This window comes from Herpailurus yagouaroundi, unplaced genomic scaffold, assembly GCF_014898765.1.
Source record: "Herpailurus yagouaroundi ecotype Mexico unplaced genomic scaffold, PumYag 140, whole genome shotgun sequence".
NCBI classification, from domain to species: Eukaryota; Metazoa; Chordata; class Mammalia; order Carnivora; family Felidae; genus Herpailurus; species Herpailurus yagouaroundi.
This window is the reverse complement of record NW_024412395.1, coordinates 44,601,498-44,609,343: the sequence shown is the minus strand read 5'-3', so window position 1 is coordinate 44,609,343 and position 7,846 is coordinate 44,601,498. Positions and strand designations below refer to the sequence as shown.

Below are 7,846 nucleotides of genomic sequence, written 5' to 3'. Positions count from 1 at the left end.
CCACGTTGACAGCAGAAAGCCCAAAGCAGCACTTGAACTCATGAACCATGAGATCATGACCTGAGCTGAAGTTGGACGCCTAAGGGACTGGGCCACCCAGGTGCCCCTAGTTTGTCTTTTAATTTGGAAGGAATAGCCTGGTGGCATGGCCTTTATCATGGAGACTCATATTTTTAATGAAATGGAAGATCTCTGAATCTCTCAATTGTCATAGGGCTTAATCCCCATTCTCTCAGTGCATGTGTTTTATCAAGCCTTCCAGGCTATTAACCACTTCATGCTGAATCTGCCTGATCACTACTATGTTACCAACAAAATAATCACTGTTGGGTCCTGCAAAACATTCAGAGAGCACAGATCTATTTGGACTATATTATGAAAGAAAATAGAGGAGTTCATATAACCTTACAGGACAAACCTGTAAATGAATATTTTTTCCCTTCCCTTGAGTTCCATGTGAACTCAAATTATTTCTGATCCTATGGACTACAGACTTGACACCTTAAAAGGAGAAAAGGATTTGATAGGAAAAGCTTCAGATTGAAGTGTAATTGAAAATCTAGGCTAGGATCATGAAGAGTTTTCAGAAAACCTTTCCTTGAAGGAGTTCAATGTCAGACAGAAATGAGCTGGCTCTAGTAGGCCACCACTCTTCATTATTGCTGGCAGCAGCCTAGGGAAAGCATGGCGTTGGTGTGGCTGCTAGGGAGGAACACAGGTGTTCTGGAAACTCAATCAATTAACTATGCTCTCTGCAGCAGATTTTTCTGGAGGCAGATCCAGACCGTGCAAATCCATAGTTGCCTCCAAAAGAAAAAAAGAAAATGTCTGTTATCTCTGATCTCTCCATAAAGATCATGAATTTGAAATTATTTTCACATTCACAGCATTGTCCCTCAAGTGGAAACAAACAAACAAATCACTTCTCAGAAGTTCTCATCCTTATCTCCCTAAATAAATATTGAACAAATATGTAAAGAATATCAGTTTTAAAGGATTCCGAGTAATTACTCTGCTCAGGGCATTTCAGTCTGACTCCACCTGTAGATGTATCCTCTCACTCCCTCTGGTGCTCATGCATCCTGGCTGCTAGAGTAGATGGTATTTTAGGTGGCTGCATTGCAGGGATTTGATTATTTTCTTTTTTAAAATTATTAACACATCTTGCAACCATCAGGTGTAAATTATGGGATTATATATAATATCCAGGGTTAAAAAAAAAATCTACCTTTTCAGCATTCAGACTGACAAAATAATTACCAAACTGAAGAGGTGCCATGCTAAAAAGATTTGTAGATTAGGCAGACATATAGAGGTTTTGTGCTTTAAAGCAAGAACTGTCACCGACTGACTGTGCTTTGAGACCTTAATGTATGTTTTCCCACGTCAAAAATATATGTAAACGTATTTAATATTATTCTTGGAAGTTTGTGCAAAGTATTACCTGGTAAAAAAACAAGACATATTTGTTCTGTTAGTTTTTCAGTGTGAATACACTATACCCTAATGGCCTATTAGATACAGAATGCATATCCTTCTTATCTTAAATTTGTGGTTGTCTGCTTTGACGAAGCAGTCTGTATGGTTTTGTGTGTTTTTAATAAAGAGTCTTTGCCACTCTGTGTTCAAACTACTCCTATCTTGTGGCTTTAAACTAATCTCCACATCTGTCTACAGGGTTCTTCACTGTTTACTGTTTCCTCCATATATTGTTTCAGCCGTCTGTGAAAATATTTCTCTTTTGTTGCTTTTTTCCCAGAGACAAAATTTCTCCTTCTTCCATTAGAGTAAAAATCATCAAAATAGACACTTGATTTAAAATACATAGGTAGTAAGGTATATCCAGCATTCTTCAGTGTTGAATTAGTAATACTAACATGTGTATATATTTAATTTATTATTTATAAATAAATATATATACAAAATATACAATTTTTAACATCACATGCTTTGAATAACAAATTAGTAATTTAAAATCTTTTGTTTGGCAGTGAAATATAATACTCTCCTTAAAAAAACACTGACTCCCTAAGAAATGTAGAAATACCGTTGAAGTTAAATTTAAGTAACATGGCTACAATGTAACTACTGTATTGGGTGTTGAAGGAAAGATTTTTCTTATTCAAAACTGAAAACAAATATGTTTCTTTTTTTTTTAATTTTTTAACGTTTATTTATTATTGAGAGACAGAGAGACATAGAGCATGAGCAGGGGAGGGGCAGAGAGAGGGGGAGACACAGAATCTGAAGCAGGCTCCAGGCTCTGAGCTGTCAGCACAGCCCCCAACACAGGGGCCGAACCCACAAACCATGAGATCATGACCCAAGCCAAAGTTGGTTGCCCAACCAACTGAGCAACTCAGGCGCCCCAGAGCAAATATATTTCTTGAGGAAAGAATTGTTTGTAAATAAAGTCTTGACTTCATCTCCCACTTATTCTTCATCCCAATCCATTCTGAGTTTTCCTTCTGCCATTCAATTTAATTACCTTTTTACAGGTTGCAAATGTTTACCAAATCCTATGGACATTTATTCGTTCTTATTTCACACAGTGGACTTAGGTTGCCATAGTTAGGCACCCTTCCTTTGTGACTTTTCTGTCTTCATGATGCCATATTTGACTGTTTTATTTTTCTCCTTTTTTACCTCCCTTGCCACCATAACTTGATATCCGTAATTGACTCATCAAAACATGTTTCAATATTCTATGAATACTAATTTTGTCTTACCTATTTGCCAACTATAGTATTCAGCTACTGCTGTATAACAAACAAGTAGAAAATTTCAGTGGCATACAATATTAAGAATTTGTTTCTTACATGTCTGTAGGTTGGCTGAAATGGCTCCACTGATCTTGGCTGGGCTTATTCAGGCATCCATAAACTGGAGGTTGGATGGACTAGATAAAATCACCTGGACAGCTTTGATTAAAGTCTAAAGACAGATTTGAAAGTCCGCAATCAATCCTGTGGTTCTGCTTTATGTGTCTCTCATCTTTCTGGACTAGCAGACTAGAAAAAGCATGTTCTTTTCTTGAAATGACAGAGGTGCAACAGGGAAAGCCAAAGCGTTTGGTTTTGTAAGGACTACATTCAGTGTTTGTAAGGACTACATTCAGAATTGGCACAATACTAATTCATTCATATTCCATTGATTAAAGAAATTCACATAATTGAGTCTAGAGTCAAGAAGCATAGAGATACACTCTACCTTTTGTGCAAGGAAATGCATTATGACACGGCAAAGGATGTGCTTATAAGGATAAAGAATCGAAGCCAATAACTTAATCTACCACACTGAGCTAACTTACTAATGATATTGGTTATCTTCAGTTCACAAATAGATTCCATTTTTCCCATATCAGGATCTTTACACATAATAGTCCCACTTTCTGGAATATTCTTCTTTTATATAAGATTCATCTCCTTGGAAGTATCTTTTCTTACCATTATAGAACAACCAACAATTTTCTCTCACTTTTTCATAGTACCCTATTGTTTCCTTATAGCAATGTACAGAATTCTATGTATTATTTTACTTGTTTGTTGGATGTTTCTTCCTCCAGAATTCAAGCTTCATGAGAGTGAAGGGTATGTCATGTCCCCCATTGTTCCTTAGAATCTAATGCAAGATTATGCATATGATATTTCATCAATAAATATTTGTTGATGGATAAAATGGAAAAAATATGATTAGGGAAATTTTTCACTTAAAGTTTATAGAATACAGGTAGATTCAGAAACATTACTTCTGGCCCTTTATGCCATAGAAATGTCTTTGTTGTGGTTGAAAGGGGGAGGCCAAGAGGATGGTTATTAAGAATAATGAAGTGTTGTTTTCCTTTTTTCTTCTCCATTTCTTTCCTTTTCTTTATTTTCCTTTCCTTTAATACTCTTCTTTTTAAAATTGTTTTTAAGTTTATTTATTTTGAGAGAGACAGAGATAGCACGAGTGGTGGCAGAGAGAGAGGGAGAGAGAATCCAAGGCAGGCTCTCTGCTGGCAGTGCAGAGCCTGAAGTGGGGCTCAAACTCACAAAGCATGAAATCATGACCTGAACCGAAACCAAGAATCAGGTGCTTAACTGACTGAGCCACCCAGGTGCCCCTTTCCTTTAATTTTCTTTTATTTCACTTCGTTTTGTTTGTGTTTTCATTCATAAAGCCTGTTACATTTCTACACTTGAAAGTGAATCTACAGTGAAATAATATCACAAAAACAGAGTCCAGTGAGAACATCATTGCAATGGTGAAGAGGAGAAGATGATTTGGAGTACGTGGGCAAAACAGAAATAGGAGATTTGAGTGGAAGGTGGTGAGTTCCATCTCGGACATGTGAAGTTCAAGGGGTTTATGAGACATCTGAATGGAGATATCTGATAGGCCATTGGAAGTGGAGGCTAGAGAAAGAAATTTGTTCAACGTTAATGCATAGTATTTGTAGCCATGGCAGTGGGTAACATTGTCTCTGGGGAATAAGTGAAGAGCAAGAATGAAAGGCATCCTAGAACTTTGCCCTAAGGAGCTCCAACATTTAAAGCTTGTTTAGAGGAGATGACACAATAAATGGAGATGAGAAGGCACAATTAGAAAAGTAAGAGGGACACTATGGCATTACAACCACAGTGGAAGAAACTGTTTTCTGAGAGAGAAAAAAATTATGAACTAGGTTGATTGCTATGGAAAGGTTAAATAAGATGTAGGAAGCAAAGTATCCAGTGGAGATGGACACGTAGAGAACCTTTTTTATGTAATCAAGAGGCATTCAGAGGTGTTCTGTGAGGGGAAGCTAGAATGGAGGAGACTGTACATTAAATATGGGCAAGAAAAAATGTCATCAGGTGTAGATTAGTCTTTTAGAAGTTTCTCCAAGAAGAGGAAGAAATGCAAATATAAAATCATCATCCCCACCGTGTAGTCCCACTCCTAGAATATCTTTGTTTTCCTTTATCACACGAAGTAGTCGAATATCTAGAAGTAAACTGGCTACCCTTGAGTTTGAATTTTAGCCCCACCAATTATTAGTTATTTTATTTAACCTCTAATCCTCAGTTCCTCATATGTAAAACTGGGGATAATGATAACAACAAATTTGTTGTTCGTAAGAATCACTGAAATGATTCATGAGCATACGAGTGCCATAGAGGAGATCCTTCATAAAGATGTGATTCTGAAAGGGCAAACTTTAGAAGCCTTATAACAGTAAAGCACACTTTGTCAATTGGAAGCCTTTTTAATATTTTAATATTTAATAATTCCTATACTTTGTTTTACTATCCTGTGATTATACTTTTCTTTTTTACATTCTTTGTCACTATTTATCCCCTCAGTGTTTGGAAACACATTATGCTCTTGGTTTTCCCTGTGACTCTCTGATTGCCTGAGTTTCTCTCCCTGGTACTGCAGCAATTGATTCTTGACAAATAACATCCTTACGTCATAGTTGCAATTATACAAGGATGTGGGTGACTCCCCAGACTACAGTTTCTTTTTTCCCTAGGACTACAACTTTCTGGGCAGGTATTTCTGTCATTTGTTACTTACCTCTTGGGGCCTTATTAATATTAGAAATTAAATAGTTCAGTAGCTTGCTCTTGCATAGAATATATTCTATGGTGGACATTAATTCTGTATCAAGCACTGTCATATATAACAACATTTTTTCTTTTGATAACCCTATGAGATATGTAGTTAATATTATCCTCGTTGTAGATGAGGAAAAAAAAGCATAGAGAGGTTGAAAAAAATTGTCCAATATACACAGTTACTGAATGGTGGAGCCACTATGCCCTACAGGTTCATAGATTGTTGCAATTCCAAAATCCAGAAGTTCTAAAAACCATATATTTTTTAGCTCATTTTCTGGCAAAAGAAACTTGACCTTAACATGATTTAGTCCAGGTGCTTAAGATGGTATAATATATCAAGGGAGAACTTTTGTTTGGACAGGGATTCCCAAACATATTTGCAGGCAGTAGGGAAAGATACTCAAGGAAAAAAAGGATAATAAGTTATTTTGACACATATATATATTTAACATTATATATTTTTTTCTACCTAACATGATGCTAAGTTCTGAATATGCAGCAATGAACTCAACATAGTGTCTCATCTCATGGAGTCTATATTCTGTGCCGGAAGGATTGTTGCTAGAACAAGATTTTAGAAGGGGTAGGAGGATGCAAAGTGTGGTTTACTGATGGCAGTGTCAGCATCACCTGGGAGACTGACAGAAATGCAAATTCTCAGGCCATCCCTGAAGCCTGCTGCATCAGAATCTCTGCCAGTGAGGGCCCGGAATTTGTGTAATAACTCTCTTTACCTGATTCCTGAGCACACTTAACTGTGAGAATCACTGTCCAGAGCACACACAGAGGGATCAGCCTTGTTAAAGAGGAAGGAAAAATGGGAAAATATATTGAAGTTCTGAGGTGAAGTTCTATGGTGAAATGAGATGAAGTAGATTCCACCAGAAGACTTTCACTTTTCATTGACACAGGGCTGAGGTTACCTGCTGAGCATATACTGCGTGCTCCTGAACCCTCTGCAGTTATGTCTCCCATTGTGTCCTGTGGAACCTCCACTCTAGTCAGTGTCTCCCAAATGCAGTAGGCACCTTTCTATCTCCTGGCCTTTCTCGGTTATCTGACCTGCCTTCCTACTCCTCTAAATTTATTACCGTCTCCCCTCCTACAAGCCCACCTTGAGTCAATGTAGCCTTCTCACAGAAGTGCCTTTCCTATGAATTCTGGTTGCAGTCTGTAGCAGTAGAGGTGTATTATGGCTAGACTCGGGAGCCAGGCGACTGGGTTTCTAGCAGCTCTAGAACTTAACATGTGATTTGGGGGAAAGTGACTTAAGTTTTTTGAAGGTCGGTTTCTTCACTGTAAATTGGAGATGATTATAGTATGTACCTCGTAAGTACACTTGGTACATAGCAAGCACTCTCTAATTCCTAGCATTTATTGTTTATTACCTACTCCACACTTACCCTCAACATATGCTACCTATATAATTACTTATTTTCTGTACATCCATATCTACACACAAACGTGTGTATATACATATCTATCTATCTATCTATCTATCTATCTATCTATCTATCATCTATCTATCTATATATATGTATACATATATACATGGTTCTCATCTCACTTGAAAGGGCTGAACCCTAACACCTGTCTGGGGACTTAATAAATATGTTACATAAACAATGACATCATAGTTCTCCATTGTATACTTTCCCGCTGGTATCCTGGATCAGACCATCCCTCTTAATATATCCAATACAGTATTCAGGAACTGTGTTCCATGTGATTGCTTTGAAAGGGAAAACACTAATGTGATAGGAACACTGAGCCTCAAGTTTGAAAACCTCTATTTCAGAGATTTTCAGGCTCAGTCCTGTTGGCATTTTTAGCTGGGTAATTTATTTGCTGTGGGTGTGGGGGCTGTCCTGTGTATTGCAAGATGTTTAGCAGTATCCCTGGCCTCTAGATGACAGACGCCAGAAGTGCCCCATCCCAGCTGGGAAAATAAAAATTGTCTCCAGACACCAGCAGATGCCCTTGGAAGGCAAAATTGCCCCTAGTTAAGAACAACTGATCTACCACTGATATATTTATATTTAAACTTTGTCACTTCTTAGTTATATGCAACCTCGGTTGGGTCACTTCACTACTCTAAACCTCTAAGCCTCAGACACCTCATCTGTAAAATGTGTGTAATAATAGGTACTGCGTGGGAGTGTTATGAATACTGAATGAGAGGCTGTACTGCAGGGCCTTGCACAGAATATATTGATTATACGGTTTGTTAACCTAAATTGTAGAAGTCCCTATAGTCTATC

General features: G+C 37.5%; 1 long non-coding RNA gene across 1 annotated transcript; it reads right to left on the bottom strand.

Moving 5' to 3' along the window:
• Positions 1-534: 534 nt before the first annotated feature.
• Positions 535-3,593, bottom strand: LOC121030249 (uncharacterized). Its single transcript, XR_005790136.1, has 3 exons — positions 3,447-3,593; positions 2,820-2,921; positions 535-804 (listed from the first exon to the last, which is right to left on the bottom strand). It is a non-coding gene; the product is annotated as an uncharacterized LOC121030249 (long non-coding RNA).
• Between the last annotated feature and the right edge of the window lie 4,253 nt (positions 3,594-7,846).